We start from the raw sequence: 20,799 nt of genomic DNA, 5'->3' as shown, positions 1-20,799 counted from the left end.
AGAAATCGAACCCTACTTGATATGGTTCGATCAATGATGAGTCAAACCGAGCTACCAAACTCGTTTTGGGGATTTGCGATTCAAACCACAATAATAATAGTCCCACAAAGACAACCGAAAAGACTCCATATGAGATGTGGAAGGGAAGAGTTCCTAACATATCCTACATGAAAATTTGGGGATGTGATGCTTACGTCAAGGCAAAAACTGACAACAAGCTTGCCCCAAAATCAGAAAAATGCATCTTTGTAGGTCACCCCTTGACCTCTCGAGGTTACTACTTCTACAAACCTCAAGAGAACAAAGTGTGTGTGTCTTGCGAGGCTGTCTTCTTAGAAAGTCAATTTATTTCTAAGAGACAGAGTGGGAGAAATTTTGAACTTGATGAAGTTCAAGAGCCACAAACCGATGTAAAGACGCAAGAAGATGTTCCTTCGTCATCTAACGCGGTTGTCTCTCCTCCACTTAGAAGAACGCGCCGTGTTATTCGCCATCCTGATCGATATGTGGGACTTATCGAAGAAGATGGAACACTCGATGTGTTGCTTTTGGAAAGTGACGAACCCGCCACCTACAAGGCCGCAATCTCTAGTCCTAATTCCTCCTTATGGCTTGAAGCCATGAAGTCCGAAATGGATTCTATGCATGAAAACCAAGTTTGGAACTTGGTAGATTTGCCTAAAGGGGCAAGACCTCTTCAATGCAAATGGAAATTCAAAGTCAAGAATGGCATAGAAGGACATGATGATGTCTACAAAGCTAGGCTAGTGGCAAAAGGATTTACCCAAGTCCAAGGTCTCCATTATGATGAGACCTTCGCCCCCGTTGCCATGCTAAGCTCCATACGGATTTTGTTAGCGATTGCCGCATTTCATGGTTATGAAATATGCAAATGGATGTCAAAACCGCTTTTCTAAATGGGCATTGAAGAGGAGGTGTACATGATACAACCCGAAGGTTTTGTTGATTCTAAGAATCCTAACAAAGTGTGCAAGCTTAAGAGATCCATTTATGGTCTTAAGCAAGCATCTAGAAGTTGGAATCATCGATTCAATCATGTTATAAAAGAGAATGGTTTCACTCGAAGTGTTGAGGAACCGTGTTTATACATGAAATTTAGTGGGAGCAATGTTGTGTTCCTAATCTTGTATGTCGATGACATACTACTCATTGGAAATGATATTCCAATGTTGTCTTCTGTTAAGAAGTGGTTAGGTAACCACTTCCAAATGAAGGATTTAGGAGAGGCCCAATGCATATTAGGTATCCGGATCCATAGAGATAGATCCAAGAGGATATTGGCACTAAGTCAAGAGTCTTATGTTGATAAGATTCTTCGACGGTTCAGCATGGACAAATCCAAAAGGGGTTTGGTACCTATGGTAACTGGGACTATATTGAGCAAGTCTCAATCTCCCTCCGAACCCCGTGATGTTGAACGCATGAAGTTGATCCCTTATGCTTCCGTTGTTGGATCAATCATGTACGCCATGATATGCACACGTCCTGATGTCTCGTATGCCTTGAGCATGACGAGTAGATATCAAGGAAATCCAGGTGAGAATCACTGGATAGCTGTCAAGAACATCCTTAAGTACTTGAGAAGGACTAAGGATTCTATCTTAGTGTTTGGAGGAGACACCGAGCTACGTGTTAATGGATACACGGACTCAAGTTTTCAAATGGATAGAGATGACATAAAATCACAAGCTGGTTTCGTTTTCATGCTCAATGGTGGTGTCGTTAGCTGGAGAAGCTTCAAGGAAGTTGTGACTGCGGATTCAACAACGGAGGCTGAGTACATTGCAAAGATCGTGGTCGTCAAAAGGAAGTGTGGATCAGGCAATTCACGGAAGGTCTAAGAGTAGTACCTACAGTCAATGATCCCATCACTCTCTATTTTGATAATAGTGGGACGATCTTCCAAGCTAAAGAGCCTAAGTCTAGTAATAGATCTAGACATGTAGTTAGAAAATATCATGTAATAAGAGATTTCATTGAAAGAAAGGAAATTCCGATTTGTAAGGTTGGGACAGATGACAACATAGCCGATCCGCTCACCAAGCCTTTATCGCAAGCCAAGCATGATGGACATGTTGCGTCCATGGGACTTAAACATGTACCAAGTTTATGTTACATTTTGAAATGAAATAAAAGTGTTGTTTTTTGTTCATGTTCATAATCGCATTTGTCTTTTATCTTTTCTTTATACATTGTTACATCCAAACGGGTTGTAGTGACAATTGAACCCCGATAAAGTCAACACGGATTAACATAGTATTCTCCTATAGTCACTTGTATGAGGTGACGTCTCGAAGTGACTATAGTGTGATGCGATAGATGGCAAGTTCAAGTGCCATGGAGTCATATGAGAATGACTAGTCGATCACATAGGCAGACTGTTAGGAACACTTTGTTGGGCCTTATGACCGCTTATAGAGTTCTGGCAAATTTATGTAGCCTGGTCGTGGCGAGAGCTACTATAGTATTCTAATGTGTCGATTCTTTTGACTAAATATTGTTCGCCTAAGATGGCACAGTTTCAGATTAACTTTGATTTGTGTTACTACGACCTTCGTAAATGGGGTCAAATGGGCATATTTTGGGTTATGATGGCTGTGGCTAGTCGAAGGGAATGAGTGCGATAGGAATTGTCCACCCCAAGTCAGGGTTATAACAATATCTCAGGGCCACTCGAGGAGTAATGAACTGGAAATGCGTGGCCACGCTCGGAAGATATCTATGGTAGATAAATCCGGTCAATCAGTTATTCTCCAGATCGAGGAAACCACTCTCGATATGATCACTTGCAAGTACGACCTGAAAGACACCTTGCATTGAGTGGGAGATAGTAATAGGACAAGGGAATTGGTGACGCACACTTGTCGAGGACAAGTGGGAGATAGTTGGAATATGTGTCCTCCGACAATAATGCGATCACAACTGCCGATCATGATGATCACATGTTTAAGTCTCATTTTAAAGAATATAATTGGGAAGTAATATTTTACTGTCAACTGGTCCACACATATCGGTAATGATTGTGTGACTATAGTTTGACATTACTGTCGTGCGACGGTGGTGATCAGTTGATCCCCTTAGGTCATACCTAAAGGGTAACACTCTTAATTGATTATTTAATTGATCGTATGACGATACGGGTTAATTAAATTGCTTAAAATTGACGGACGATTTTGGAAATAATATTTACGTATCTCATTATAATTTGATTAAATAAGATACGGTCTAAGTGATCGAATTGTTTTATTACTTAGATGAAATTATTGTTTAAGGAAACAATTGCATTTGAATGAATTATTTATTATAAATACAAGATGTTGTGATTTATAATTGGTAAATTATTTTGGTAAAAGTAATTATGAATTACTAAGTCAATTTTGTACATGACGTATTTTTATTAATGCGTTGATTTTTAATATGTTAAAAATACATAACAATATTACATGACTTGTGACATGTGACAAATTGACAAATTGATAAAGATAAAATGGAATCCATTTTATCTAAAATGGACCGAAATAATGGGGTGATTTAGGATAAATATTGTGTTGATTAATTAAGTGGAAAACATAATCATTTTACCTAAACCTAGCCATGCATACCTAGTGCCTCTTGTGAAGAACACCTTGCTCATGCATTGGCCATCAACCCCCCCCCCCCCCTTTTGTCCATTGAGAAAGGCCATGGGTTTTCTCTATAATTTTTACCTATTACACTACTTCAAGAGTTAGAGTAATATTCATTCAAACATCATCTAAAAATATAGTTTTAGAGAGATAAAAATTTCTTCCTTCTTCTTCCTCCTCTTGACCGAAATTCCAAGAGGACAAAAATATTTTGGGTCAATTTTATTTAAATTAATATTGTTCTAGTATTAATAATATTAATTTTATTAAGAGGTTATCTTGGGTATTATTCCTTGGGAGGGATTCTATATTTGAATCCTTTGTTCATCCTGTTAGAATATGTGTCCTCCGACAATAATGCGATCACAACTGTCGATCATGATGATCACATGTTTAAATCTCATTTTATGAATACATGTGGGATGTAATATTTTACAGTCAACTGGTCCACACATATCGGTAATGATTGGCTGACTAGAGTTTGACATTACTGTCGTGCGACGGTGGTGATCAGTTGATCCCCTTAGGTCATACCTAAAGGGTAACACTCTTAATTGATTATTTAATTGATCGTATGACGATACGGGTTAATTAAATTACTTAAAATTGACGGACGATTTTGGGAGTAATATTTACGTATCTCATTATAATTTGATTAAATGAGATACGGTCTAAGTGATCGAATTGTTTTATTACTTAGATGAAATTATTGTTTACAGAAACAGTTGAATTTGAATGAATAATTTATTATTAATACAAGATGTTGTGATTAATAATTGGTAAATCATTTTGGTACAAGTAATTATGAATTACTAAGTCGATTTTGTATATGACGTATTTTTATTAATACGTTGATTTTTAATATGTTAAAAATGCATAACAATTTTACATGACTTGTGACATGTGACAAATTGACAAATTGACAAAGATAAAATGGAATTCATTTTATCTAATATGGACCGAAAAATTGGAGGGAGTATGGTGTTTAAATTATGTTTAATTAGTTGAGTGGAAACAACATGATTACACTCCTAACACCTAGCCATGCATGCCTATTTCTTGATTAGAGAATTAAGCCCATGCATTGGCTCCCCAATCCCTCCTCCCACCGGTTTTCTAAGAACAATTTAGAGAGTTTTTCCTCTCTAATTTTTCATTCATACTTCACACAATTATTTCTAGAGTAAGAAATAAAAATTTCCTCTCTACATCTCATAAAAATAGAGAGATAAAAACTCCAAAATTCCTTTCTCTATACCGAAATAATAGAGACCAATATAAATATTTTAGGTCAATTTTTAGTAAGATTTATATTGTTCTAGTTAAATAATATTTATCTTTTAAGGAGTTATCTTGGGTATTCATCTTTGGGAGAGATTCTAAGCTTGAATCTTTGTTCATCCATTATTTGGAATGCTCAAGAACTAACAAGAAGGAGATCTTGTTGGTGCCCATAAAACCGAAATCACATAGTAAGGTTGATGATTTCTTCTCTACTTTTGTTAAAGTTTGCATGCATAAGATCTAGAATTTATTTTATGACTAAATAAATTGATTCATATATGAATATGTTAAATAATGAGATATAGATTTCTAACAAGCGGTATCATGAGCCTTAGGCTGTTTGCATGCAAATCGTTTATTGTTTTTCCGAGTTATACGATTAACATATAAAACTTATAAATTTGTGTTTATTATGATATATCACGAAATTTATTATGCATGTTAAAGTTTCTGGTCCTAAAATGTTTTAGGATATTTTGGTTTAATTTATGGATTTTATTGTTCATTTTATATAATAATGGCATTAAAATGTGATTTTTATGATAAAAATGTCATTTTTGGACGAAAAATAGCTAAACTTCGTTTTTAAAGTGGTTTTTGGATATGTTTTCACATATATTATTTATAGATGACCTATAAATTTTCATAATTTTAGGAGTTCTTATGCTCGAAATATGGATTTTTCATGATAAAAATCGAATTTAAATGAAAAATAGGTTAATATGAGATAAATTTCGAATCTGGTCATAGAAATTTAGTATGTTGTCACATGCAATTTTACAAGATGTGTGTAAAATAATTGGCTATAATGAAGTCTTTATGCATGATTTATGAATTTTTGATGAAAAAATGACATAAATAATGACTTTAATTAGTATAAATTGCTAAAACATACTTCATGACTAAGGAAAAACGTCACATGTTGCATTTTATCATATATTTCAGATCTAAATTTGAAAATTTAATAAATATATTTTTTCTCATATTTTTATGATTATAATTGATAAATCCGATAAACCGCAACATTGTTTTTTCCCGATAAATTTTGAAATTTTTAACCTAAGTTTTTGAACATTATGAGTGTCATGGTATTTTTCCAGAATGTTCATGAGTTTAAATTTCAAATTTCAAATTTATTTGAAATTTTTATGATTTATTTGAAGTTTATGGCATTATATTGTAATTTTTGAGTCCATTTATGAACAATTTTAAGTAATATAAGTTAATTATTGTCAATATGTTATTGAAGACTAATTTTGAGTCCTAAGATGGTTAGGATAATTAACTGATACATAAATGTGATTTTATGTAATTTATTGTGATTTTAAAAGGTTGAATCACGCAAATCCGTAAAAACCGATTAATATACGATATTGGCTCCTTAAAGACGATTTAGCATAAAATTGGGCATGTTCATACATATTATAATGCTGCATTTTATTTATGATTGTCATAATTTTATTTTATGAAATTTTGAATTATGTAATTTTACTTAGTATGGCCTTAGTTTTAATTGGTATTACCCGAAATGTATGGGAATATCGATTCGGTTGTAATTTATTGTGATCTCGTATCACCGTTTTGTAATTTAATAGATTTATTTTATTTTAATTACAAATGTATAATAGGAAATTATGTAATTTGTTATGTAATTTATTTATTCCGGAGATCCTTGAAGACGGTGCCACTTAAGAAGGCGATCCATTAAAGACGGTGTTGCCTTGAAATGCGTGCCAAGACCGAAGTTCAAGGGACCAAAGGAGTTGGTTTCCGAATTTGTAATAGTGTATTAGATTTACTATTCTAGGAAGGCCATACTAGGATTTAATTTATGCTTCGCATTTTTATATATGTTGCATGCATAGCTAAATCGCCATAACTAAAACATGCATTATCATTTTAATCGAGTTTATCGACCGTGTCAATTATAATTATCGTAGTTCAGCGCTTTAGTTCACTTAAAACGTGATAGATAATAAATTGACATGACCTCTCGCTAAAATAAACAATTGAGACTTAGCCTTACCAAAAAGTAGAAACCTTGAAAACCTATTTCATGAGGAAGTGCACTCGGCCCTACCGGGGTACAAACCTTGTTACGTAGGGGAAGTGGGTGATAAATGTCTATCCACCGAATTCATGTTGATAAGGGATGAATCGGCCCTACCGTGCCCAAGTTGATGTGGATTTGGATCATGGACACATTTATTCGAAATTTGGGTTGAACTCAACAAAAGTATTGATAAGGGATGAATCGGCCCTACCGTGCCCTTGTCGGATGTGTTTTGGGCTAAAGATAAAAGTTAATGTAATTTTATCGACCAAGAGTTCTAAAAGTAGAATCGATTAAAGAGTTAATCCACCGAGTTATATTGATAAGGGATGAATCGACCCTACCGTGCCCAAGTTAATATGAATTTGGATCTTGGAATCATTTATTGTAGTTGGGTAGAGGTCACTACATAAATGCTCATATCTTGTTAAATTATTTACAAGTATTATTATAACGATAAATGTTTTTTTTTCTTTATTCCGTTATCACATTGTTCTATTTCTTTACCTCAATTTATATACGATATCATTTCGATTTTTGATTCAAATCTCCATTAAAACATCGTAACTAAAGACAAAATTTGAATTTTTCTTCTAAAAACCTCGTATTATCGATTGTAAGGATCTCTTGTGAAGAGTATAGATAAAAGTTATTCGTGATCAAAAGGGTTTTTGATCCTTGACTAACATATCTACTTACAATGAATTGTTTCTCATATGCTTAATTGAGTTAAGTACTTTGAAACGTTAAATCATTTTGGTGACTAGATTTGTTAGAAATCGTAATAGACCAAAATACCGCAACCACTTCAATGAAAGTTTTAAGACTAAACAAACGAATGAAGAGTAGTCTTCATGAATTTAATTTTGCTTCTCAAAGCAAAGACTCATTGAAATGAGTGGGAGCATTCTCTTAAACCGTTAAGAAAAGGATAAGGTTTTAAAGAAGTAAAATTAAAATGTAATTGATACAAAGTAATGTTAAAAGTAAAGTTATTGAGAATAACGATACTAAACCTATCAATCCCGACCGATAAAATTTCCATTATCTTAAATGTTGGACACTAGAAAGGAAACTACCCCAATTTATTGAAGAATCAACAAGTTAGTTGTGGGACATCTAATGGGACCTTCTTCTTTAAATGTTTATTTGATTGACATAAATTTTGCTAGTACTACTTCGTCAATATTAGAAACCAGTGGTGGTTTTCATCATTGTACTTGATACATAGGATGATTAGAATATGACGACTAGCAACAATGATGTTGAGAGATAGAGTCATTGTGTAATCAATCTAGTTTTGGGTTTATAGTTGTACTTAATTATGACTATTAAGTGCATAAACTCTAAATAAAAATATAAACTTGTTAAGATACAAAAGAGGTTTCACTTTTGTGGCCCTATACACCACGATTTGATGTATGGCTAACCCATTATCAAGGTGATTATATTCTAAACCAAACTAGGATGACATATCATGTAGATGATGCAAGACTCAAATTGGTGACCCAAGATTAAACCTTAAATTTTGGAATGATGAACGCAAAGAGTTATCGAGTACTCTTGAAACCATTAGATCTTATCGTATATGCGTATCTTGTATTCAAAGCAAGATATCTCGTGCCTTTTGGTTGAAAAGGAGATCGAGGTTGTAAATCATTGATCCAAAATAGGTTGATCATTTTCTTTTACCAACGATTTAAGTTGACGCTAATGTGTTCACTTAATAAGGTAAATAGAGAAATCTTTGAAGAAGTTCAAAGAGTTCAAGGAATCACGATTTAATCGTGATGGGATTATCAAAGTGAAGACTTTGATATAAGCCAAATGAAATGTGATATAGTATCACAAATTAATCTCTCTTAGCACGCATTATGGGATATCTCTTAGCATGCATTATGTGTGGTTGGATAAGAAATCAAACGCTATTCGATATGGTTTGGACTTCTATCAAGTTACCTTGAGTTACTTGATCCTTTTGGGGATTGATAAGGTTATTTTCAGTCGTTTGCCTTAATCAAAATAAATCCTATATTACTACTAACAAGATAGCTAGCGGTAAGTCAGGGTCGAATCCACAGGGAGGCGGTGATTATCTAGTTTGTTTATATTTAAATCTGTCTTAAAGTAACCAGTTGTGGGGGTTTTGATTGTTTGTTATCTAATCAACTAATAACGAGTAAATAAAGACGAATAACAATAATATTAAAGAGTCTAGGGATCGGGTTCACTAGGTCATCATCAAAGGGTAGAATTTAATTCATTGATTGAGCAATTTATATTGTTGAAAGTTATATGATCAGTCGATTCAATATTTCTTTTAGATCTAATTTAACATGCGATCGCTATCATTAAATTATCTCTATTCAATTATCGTGGCCTATACTAGTCTTAACCCGGTCGGTGATAATCCTAGTTTATGCAAGACTAATTAATCAATTCTGATCAGTAATTAACTAATTAGAAGTAATACGATAATCAAACAACAATTAAGAGCAATTTAACAATCAATTCATAATAACCCTTTTCTAACAACCTAGATCCCCTTTCACCCTAGATTAAAGGATTTAGCCACGCATACTAATTAAAATAACAACAATAATAATTGTAGAAGACATGATTGAAAGCATAAAAGAAATAAGAGATACTAATAATTGAACAGAAACTAAATTGATTGATAGTAAATAAAGATAAACAAAGTACCGTAAATTCGGATGCAAAGAATTCTAGATCTGAATGCTAAGAAAGTTTTCTTACTGCTAAAAGGTTCTTCTAAGCTTTCTCTAGGTATCAAAAGCGTAACCTAAATTAATTCGTCCGAGTACATATTATAGAAATTAGGTAAAATAGAATATCCGGAAATAAAAGACACGTCAGCCGGTTCAGACCGAAACTAGATCGAATTTGATTAAACTCGGTCGAGTTTGGCTTCTGGTCTTCGGTTCTTCGAACAAATCCATATCAAATCTTGTCTTTATCTCCTAGAAATCCGTGCCATGCAGCGTGTGTCCTATATGCCAGCTCTGCGGTGCTCCGGTGTGCTCGCTTGCTCCACAAATGCATGATTCCTGCATTTAAACACCAAAATGCGGTAGTAACTAGATTCTAACTTAATAAGCATGTAAATGGCATAAAATAGCACGTAAATCGTCTCAAATAATATAAATGGGAGGCATAAAAGTGTATACAAAAATGACTCATCAAACTTCCCCAAACCATCTTTTTGCTTGTCCTCAAGCAAATTATCACAAATTACAAATTGCAAACATACAAATGGTAAAAAGGAATAACTCAGAGCTAATGCTAAAGCACATACAAACCCCAAGCTATCCATATCTGGAACGAAGTAATGACCAAAGTGTACCAATGAAACAAATTCAAAAGCACGGGAAAATATAAAATGCAACTCAAGTCACAAAATTTACATGACAGTGTATTGTAGACAAAATCCAATTACCATTCAATCTTGCTAGACAAAAATATAGTCGGATTCTCGCGAATTCACTCATGCACTCATAAGTATATGTAAAGGTGAGTTTATGTGAGATAGAAAAAAATAGTACACTCACTCAACTTATGAAACATGCATGCAATCGAATGTGATAAAAATTTCCCCAACTAATACGCATTCATATATAGACAAAATTACATGTATCTAGGACATCAAGGGTGGTAAATGGGCTAGGTAGAAAAGGCTTCTGCCGAAGCACGTTATGGACATATGAGGCTAAGACGGTAGTCGCAGCTATAATAACCAAGACCAATTCTTATGGAAACATAAACATTCCCAACTAGAGAAATAATCTCAACTTTGACAACATATGGGAGGCAATGAGCCACTCCCCAAATATGCATTAGACTCTAGTAAAACCCATATAGTCTCTTAACAAATATGATGAAGCAATTCTTTCAATTTTTTTCTCTTCTCTTTTTTTCTTTCTCGTTTTTTTTTTTCTTCTTCTTTCTTTTTGTTTTTTTGCTTTTTTGTTTTTTTCATTTTTTTCTTTGCTTCATAACCTTTCTTTATCGACATAAGAGACTAACACAATTGCAACAAAAATAGTAGCTATACCTACTGACATCATGTCCCAACCCGACCATAATAGCTAACATACGCATGATAAAAACAACTGCGACTGTCCCGAAGGGTAGGCAAATTCTAGGATTGTAGCTAAAGATAAGGGATAAAAACAGGCTACAAGGGTTCAAAAAGGCTAAACATAGGGTAATGTAAGGCTTATATGAACGGGTAGAATTACCTATCACATGTACTTAGTCAATGAAATTGTAAAAGCATCAAGAAACTAGTTTCACATTTATGCAGTTTGATATTACATATTCCACAAGGAGAACCACACTCAAGCCTAAATAACAAGGAGACCAGTTTATAAATGTTCTTGGCCTAGGAAGCTCTAAGGACCTCAGAAATTAAGTGGTTTACCAACTAATTTTGTCAAATCTATTAAGTAAGAGACATGACAAATACGGTCAAACTTGTTCATTGAGCTTTATTTCCTTAAACTAACGGGTCAAAACAAAGTACATGGAAAGCTTAGCTGGGATTCAAATGCAGAAGCAATGCAAATTATCATCATAGTGATCCAATTTACCAAAAATCTACCTAAAACACACAAAGAAATAACAAAGGGGAAAAAAAACATATTTTTTTGAGTTTTTGAAATTTTCTAATTTTTTTGAATAAAAGGCACACAACGTAAATAAATACCCTTCCCCAAACCTAAATGTCACAGTGTCCTCAGTGTGACGCTAACAGCAGAGCAATCACATAAATCCAACAACAACAACAGCCTAAAGGACACTACTAACAAATAAAGAAAGGAGAAAAGAAACTAACTAAGTACAATAGAAGAAAGTACAAGGAAAGATAGTACCGACTGTATGTATAAGAGCTTCCCCAAACCAGCTGCAGAAAAGGGGAAAATATCAACCGCGCAAATCCTATCATCGTCTGGCTACGTTACTGACCCAAAATACTTGAGTACTCGATTGAGCCCTATGACACTCGATCGAGGATCCATTCTGTCGAGCATATTTCCTGCATTTAAAATAAATTCACACACAAATCATAATCAATACAAGTTAAAGCTCGCAACAGTAAATCAAAAAGTAGCGCATGTGCTACACACAAACATAAGTAGCACCAATAAATAGTCCAAGCAAAGAATAAAAGTAATGAAAAATGTCCTGGCTCATCAAACTCAAAGTCCAAAATAAAATATAAGCAATGTCCATCATTCTTCAGGTCATCCTCTTGAGGAAGGAGATAAAGCACTTCGTCCGTCATAGAAGCTTCATCGAAAACTCCAACCGGCTCCTCTCTGAAAATTTCAGTTTCTAAAGCATCCAATTCAGCTTCTATGTCAACATTCTCATCACGGCTGTAAATAATCTCAGGAGGAGGATCATCTCCATAAATAAGCTTCTCTATCTCATCCACTTCCTTGCTCCATGGATATGACGCAGCAGCAGAGGCGTCATGTGGATTCCTGTCAAAACATAAAGTAAGACAATCATCAAAAGTAGGATCAAGAGCATTAATCATATGACAAGAAGCTTTTAAATCAGGAGGACGTTTTAAAGTATTGTCAAGAACAAATCTAATAGTGTCATCCCCAACTCTTAGTGTCAGACTACCATCCCTAACATCTATGAGTGCTCCTACAGTGTGGAGGAATGGTCTACCAAGAATGATGGATACTTGAGCGTCTTCAGCCATATCCATAACAATAAAGTCAACTGGAATGAAATACTTCCCTACTCTAACGGGCACATCCTCTAAGACACCCATAGGTTTCTTTAAAGATCTGTCGGCCATTTGTAAGGTCATATTAGTGATACGGAGTTGACCCATATTTAACTTTTTCCAAATTGAATACGGCGTGACACTAACACTAGCCCCTAAATCACAAAGGGCTTTACTAATAGCTAAATGACCTATATGACAAGGGATAGAAAAACTCCCTGGATCCTTTAGCTTTGGGGGAATGGTAGCGTGTATCGCAGCTGTGCACTTCTGAGTTAATGCAACCGTCTCTACTTCATCAAAGGATATCTTCCTTGTTAATATGTCTTTCAAAAACTTCGCATAAGCCGGCACTTGAGTGATCAAATCAGTAAATGGAACACTCACTTGCAAGTTCTTCACTACTTCCATGAATCGCTTCAGTTGTGTATCAAGTTTTGATGTCTGTTGTCGATGCGGAAAAGGTAGTGGAATAGTAATTGGCACGGTTTCCTTTGCAGAACTCGATGAAGCAGGCACATCAGGAGCTACAAGAGACAAAACTCGATCGCGTTTTTTGACACTCGGTCGAGTTTCATCTGAAACTTCAGTATCATCACCCACGTCACTTCCAGTAGCATCAGTAACAATTTGAGACGAAACTCTATTGAGTTTTTTGGAACTCTGTCGAGTTTCATCTGAAACTCCAGTATCATCACCCACGTCACTTCCAGTAGCATCAGTAACAATTTGAGACGAAATTCTATCGAGTTTTTTGGAACTCTGTCGAGTTTTATGTAAAATAGCATCTGCCTCGTCCTTCTTTTTCGTAGGAAGTGCTGAATCATTACTGGCATCTTTCTCATCGTCGCTCAATTCCAAATTCCCCAATCCTCTAGGATGCATGTATGGAACTTCATCATCATTAATGGGCATGTCCAGACCGTTATAAGAAGTACCGCTCCTCATGGAAATAGAATTAACGTGCTCATGTGCTTGTTTACCTTGAGGAGGAATACCAGACTGTTTTGATGGATTTTGAGCCGCCATTTGAGCAACTTGAGTATCCAACATCTTATTATGAGCCATAAGTTTGGAGATTTGAGCCGTTTGCTTTTGTTGCATCATCAGAGTTTGTTGCAAGAGAGCTTTTAACTCTGACACTGAAGAGTCTATTGATCCAAAATACTCAAGAGGGGGGGGGGGGGGGGGGTGAATTAAGGATTTAAAACTTTTTAAAGCTTTTTCGATTGTGCGTATGTAATTGATTATTTAAAGTTTATTGGTTAAACTTTAACTAATCAACTAACGATGATAAGCGAAATAAACGAAAGAACGAAACAAGAAGAGACACACGGATTTTTGAAGTGGTTCAGTTTCACAAGTCGAAAACTACGTCCACTATTCTCAATTAATAAATTTAGTACCTTTCTACGGATTACAAATTTACTAATCCAACTCGTACAACTAACTCTAGCTGTAACTCAATGAGTACCATTAAATACTCGAGTGACTAACTTACGCTAATAAGAAAGCACTAATGATTCTAACAAAGGTTCATGTTAATGAACAAGTTAATAAATCAACTAAGCACTATTATCTTATAACGATAAAATAAGAACGAATGCACAAGTTTATAAATCACGACCTTTTTACGAAAATAAACAAAACGGTTTTCTTGCTTTAAAACACGGTTTTTGTTTTGTGAAAATATATGAAAGTTATGCTCAAAGGTCTTACTTTTGAATGTAGCAAAGAGTAAAGTATTTATAGCAAAGGAAGAAGCAAGGCACTAGGTTTCCACGAAACCCTAGAGGCCGAAATATAAGATATGGAAATAGAATCATATCTTATTATTTTTATCCATAAAATCTTAGGAAAAGATATAAGTTGTTAATAGATTATCTTATCAAATATTTACTTAATATTCTTTCCTTAATACCCTAGATGTGCCGAATGAAATAAGGAAAAATCATAACAACTTTCCTTATTTTATTTAAGCAATCTCTTAGAAAAGATATAGGATAAATATAAGATAATCTAATCAAATATATTTTCCTTAAACCCTAGATAGCCGAAATATAAGATATGTAAACAAATCATATCTTATTATTTCTTTCCTTAAAATCTTTAGGAAATAATAGAGAATAACCAAAAGATAATCCATAAATTATTCTCCTATTATCTTTTCCTTAAATCTTAAGATATGATAAGATTTTCCATAACAAAAATATTCTTATCATATATAACCATATCATGCTAAATATAAAAGATATGTTAAGATAATTCTAGAGAATAAAATCTTAACAATACTTAACTTATATTATTAGGTTTACACGAGTGCAACACGGCTCATAGGCCTCGTTTCTCGTGAAAAACCCTAGCATGGCAATAGGTTAGATTTAGGGTTTAAGAGTGGATAGTATTAGAAACCCTAATTAGTAATATGACTCAACTCATAAGTTGACTCAACAAAATTACTAATTATAAGCTTAAAATAAAACCACACTCAATATGAATATAAGCTTCCTTGTAAAATAAATACTTTTTGCTAAAACATTTAAAAGAAACAAAAACATTTTTCAAAAACAATTTGAAAACATTTTAGTCGTGTATTGTATAAACTTGACATCTCAATGTTATAGTAGAAGAGCTATAACATTGAGCTCTTATATAAGTAATGTTATAGCTGTGAGGCCATAACTTTACCAATGTAAGAAGTCCATTCTTACGTTACCATTACGAGATAATCACCTACGCTATTCTAATCTTCGTTAGGAGATCTTCGAGTGTAGGCTACTTCATCATCCAAGCTTGATCAATCTTTAATTGAGCTTCATCTTCTCATGACGCTTGAATAATTCTTCAATATCTTGTAATACCTTGATCCTTAATTGAGGGCTTGATCATATATAAACGCATCATACTTCCATCACAATTCCTTAATGCTTGCGATTAGTAAGTCCAATCTAAAAGACTAAACAAACAATTACGCGCAACAAGTATATAGAAAATAAAGCACTCTTGACATCATCGAAACATAAACATATATTCTATATGGTTCAACAAATTCCCCCTTTTTGATGATGGCAAGTCTCCTAAAATTGTGACTAAGTATGTAGTTCCCCCTCAATATAATACCGTTATCTTTATAGATAAAGATCAACGCAAGATCAAACAATTATATTCAATACCAAAGCATTAAGGACTTTAAGAGACAATCGGTCTTGACAAGGAGCAAGCTTAGGCAAATACTAAATCATGGTTATTTCTTCCCCCTCTTGACATCATCGAAAAGACAAGAACAGACATAAAACGACTAGAATGATATCAACCGAGGCAAGAAATATTAATCAAAGCACATATTATAGTATAAGAACGATTTCAACATAAGCAAGTCCTAAATATAGAGTGTGCAATACAAACCAAGATGAATAGAGATTTTGTAGGAGAGAAGAAAATTAGTCACTCACCTAACTACGACCTACAAAAGCATGCATGCAATCTAACATGATAGATATCTCTAGTAACCGTACATATACACTCCAACCAATCGAGGTCCAAAACACATGCCGAGGACTTACATATAAATGTGAGGTGAGGTAATTGGGTAAGAAGGGGCAAAATAATTTGGATATGTGGAGGTAAAAGCCAAGCTAGCACCGATCACAACCAAAAGTAACCATATTTCACTTTCCAACCCAACATGAAGGATGATACACCATGCCAAGTATGGCACACACTCACTCACATCAACAAGTACTTCTCCTCAAGTAATATGGAAACGAATAAGAATAGGAGTAATAAGAGATTTATGCTTTTTCATCTTTTATAATAACATCTTTCTCCTTTTTTTTTCGTATACTATTTATTTCATTCATTTTTTTTTCAGTTCATCTTTTTTCCTTCCTTCCTTCCAATATTCATCACAACATCAACCAAATTGACCATAATACGACTTCCAAATATACCAACAAGACTAGCTTGACAAGGGTAGGCTATATGGAATGTAGTAGAATAAATAGGTCAAAACAAGGTAAATTTGGCTAATGTGAGGTTAATAGGTAAAACGTAAAGGAAGGGTCGCCTCTCCACATGTGTAACCACCACAAACCCGAGTGTATACAAGCAATAAGAGACAAATTTCATGCTTATGCAATTTGATGTTACATGCCATGTAAGGAGTACTACTCACATCCTAAATGAAACCAATCATGAATGTCATTGGTTTATGAATCTCTAAACCTTAGAATATGTAACACCCCCATTTATTTAAGGGCCTGGACTAGGACTCCTCAGATAAAGAAGGGTGTTACCATCTCGGAAACCCGAGGCAGTAGATAACAAAGGGAAAGATAAACAGTACTTGAAATTAAAAGTTTATAAATGTTTACAACTGAAATGGAACATGTCTCAAAACTGGAAATAAAGTCTGATAGCTAAACGGAAATAAAAGTGGGCTAGCTCTAAGTCCGGTGATCCATGCTCTCTCCCCTGCCAGCTCCAAATGTCTCAACAACTCAAATCTGCTCCCCCCCCCAGAAATGGATCATCACAGGCGTACATGAATACACAGGGTCAACCGCGAGGTTGAGTAGGTAATACGATATAAATAAAGAATGCAATGCTATAATCCTCCATTCTCAACTCCATCACACACATCCCCGGAACGCCTAGCCATACCAATCCCCGACAGACTATATCAATCAACCGTCGTCGATATACCAGCTCGTAGCTGAGGACACCAGGGCAAGTCCTGCAGAACCCGCCTGGGCCTTAATCGCAATAATCTCATCTCCTCCAACTCCAACTCCGATGCAAATGCAATGTATGAAACGTATGAAACAATAATGCTCAACAAGATAAATAAGATAATCAGATATGTCATATAATCACCGAACATGCGAACTCTTTATAATCGTAAGAACTCAATCAGTGTATTCCCTACCTCGATCGCAGTCAAATAGTCGGGTGCTCAGTAATATTCCACAACAAATTCGCCCTCTGAAAGATAAATAAATGATAAACAATTACTTAAACTATTCCCGTTCCCAAAATAGAAAGTTACTAAAAAAAAATAGAAACTTCTTAAAATGGAAAGTTTCCTTAAATGGAAACTTTCCCGATCTAGCAGCTTTTCCATTTTAACAAACCCGACTCAAAACCCGTCTCTAAATATTTTAAATAACTTGGGAATTAAATTAACTAACTAAGAATACGAAAAATTAACGAATTATAACGATTAAATCTACGACAAAACCGTTTCAAAACTAAAACAACCCGTCATCACCACCGTCCCTTCACACGCACTCCCACGCTCCCACGCGCCACCTCTAGCCCGTGTCAGCCACCAGCCCAAAACCCAGTTTGACCCAGCCACCAACGACCGCCCCCAACAGGGTCGATCAAGTTTCTTGGCGAGTCAAACCAGGGCCGTCGTTTGGCCTGGTTCACCACCGTGCCTCACCAACCCCCCTGTTCTCGACTTACAACCACCGCAGCCATCACCTATCCCCTGCCAAACCACCACAGCCCTGCTCGCCGTCAGACAACGCACCCAGATGCCGTGGCGCCGCCGTTTCAACCTCCCCCGAGTCCACGGTGGCGCCACCCCAATCCTAACCGTCTAAACCCACCTGAAAACCCGTATTTTAACCAGTTGCTACCCTATGTCGATGCCGCCTCTCCCTGCCACTACGACCGCCTAAAACCTCCCTAACAACCACCACAACACCCGACACGAACCACGCAACTCAGATACCCCGTCAACAATCACCAGTACCGCCTCCCTAAGACACGCCACAACAATCAAAACCCGACAGAAAAAGCGAAAACAGAAGGGAAGGGTTGCACTCATACCTTTTCTGCCACCACAACAGCCACCAGGGCCGCCTACGGACGTCGACAACCACCCTAAAACCTTCCTTGCTGCGCCGTCAACACCCACACTCACTCTCTCTCTCTCTCGATTTGCGTGAAGGTTGAGATTGATGCCGATGAAATGAGGGAGGCGGGTGAGGGAGTAGGGTTTTGTAGTGCTAGGGTAAAATTAGGTTAAAAACATAATGTTGGGTGTTGGGTTAATTGGGTTAAACATGTTATTGGGTAAACTCAAATGGGTCGAGGGTAAATGGGTTAGCTCACATCTCGAATTCCATATAAACCCGTCTCAATTAACTTACCAAACAAATCGATCTTACGATACAACGCGAGTCAAGTAAAATAACTTAACGTAATTATCGACTAAACAATTAACCCGACTTAAATAGTAATATAAAATACGGAGTATTACAGTCTTCCCCCCTTAAAATGAACTTCGTCCCGAAGTTCGCTCATCTAGCAAGCCCCCACGCATCGATGTGGGTACCTGATACGTGCCCAATGTATAGTCTTTTTAGCCTATTTCAGCACGTATTTCTATGCATTTCTATAATGTTTTTATGGTATTTTGCCCCGAATTGGCTACTTTGGTGTATTTTGTCTTTTTTGTAGGAATGATCGCGAGAGTAGTGGAACCATACTCCTTTTCGTCCTTTTTGCATGCATTTAGAGGAGACGGGATTGTCCCAGAGTGAGTTACTACATTTGGAAGCGTCGTGGCACGTATTACGAGGCACTTAGGCGAAGACGTGAGCTGAAATAAAGCCAAACTAGTCGATCAAGCTGTTTTACAAGTCGATCGAGTGGTTTTCATGCCCTCTAGTGGTCGATCGAGTGGTTTTCCACTCGATCCTTAGCTTGCACAAAGACCCTCTACTCGATCGAGTGACTTTCTGGTCGATCGAGTAGAATCTGCTCAAGAGTTAGCCGATCGAGTGATTTCAATCCACTCGATCGAGTGGTTTTGATGGGTTGGGCTTTAATTAGCCCGCGTGATGTTTTATTTCGCTAAAACTTATTTCCTTTGCTATTTAAGCACGCATTACTAGGTTAATTAGGATCATCTTTTACTCTATCTTTCACAGTAGAAAACTTTTACTACGTTACTTTTATTCCTCTTCAATGCTACTTTATTTTGGGATTATTATTGCTCGGATTCAGTTGTTCTTTACGCCGGATTTGCATTGATTGTAATTCCTTCTCTTCCTTTATTAATAATAATCATTTGGTTGTTTTAATTTCGTTTTTGTGTTATTATTTCTTCTGCCCTAATTTCCATCATTGCAATTTATTGTTTATTCATTATGTTTTCTGCTGGAACCTTATTTGCTGTTAGTTTAATTAAGAATATGAGTAGCTAAACTCTTTCATGTTGGGATTAGGGGATCTGCGGTAGAAATGTGACGATGTAGTGAATGAATTAGACGAATTAATTACGAGATTCTGTCAATATAGCAATTTAATTGTAATTTCCGACCTAGTTGAGTGCACGCTTCTATGTCACCCATTAATCTGGCTAAAATTAATCCTGGATCGAAAGATTGGACTAAATAGGCCTGCTATAAACAGTAGACTACCCTAATGAGGACGAAAGTTAAGTTAGTGGTATTTTAGGATAGAAAGTGGACCGAAAGGACCTTTTAACATCCGTCTCACATTAGTTCGTCTGAATCATTTACAGCTGAGTCACTGGACTACCGTAGTGAACCGAATTCCCGACATGTCCCTCTCTTCTTGATAGTTTAATCATATTTTTTCACCTTTACTGCTTTTTACTTTAATTCTCTTCCTTACAAACTTCGTAGTTTAGAACCAATTTAAAACAAACCCCCAGTTGTTACCATAGGATTAGAATTAGACAGCTATAATTACATTACCTCCCTGTGGATTCGATACTCGACTGCCTCTGCTATATTTTAGTTGAGATCGTTAGGTTTTATCTTTGATAGGGTTGCGATAGCCGTGTCAAATTTTGGCGCCGTTGCCGGGGAGGCAATTGTCAATTTATTAGTTGTTTCATTTTTTATCCTTCTCAGTTTAAGGAACACCCGTTCCTTAGACTATTCTTATTTTCTGTTCGTAGTTTCTTCTTATGCGCAAGTCACAGGGTGGTGAACTAGTACCGTTCAATCCTGAGATTGAGAAATCCTTGCGCGAGTTGAGGCGATCACAGAGAGTATTGCCGACAGAGG

Source organism: Silene latifolia, chromosome 6, assembly GCF_048544455.1.
Source record: "Silene latifolia isolate original U9 population chromosome 6, ASM4854445v1, whole genome shotgun sequence".
In the NCBI taxonomy this organism is placed as follows: domain Eukaryota; kingdom Viridiplantae; phylum Streptophyta; class Magnoliopsida; order Caryophyllales; family Caryophyllaceae; genus Silene; species Silene latifolia.
Note: the sequence above shows the minus strand (reverse complement) of the source record.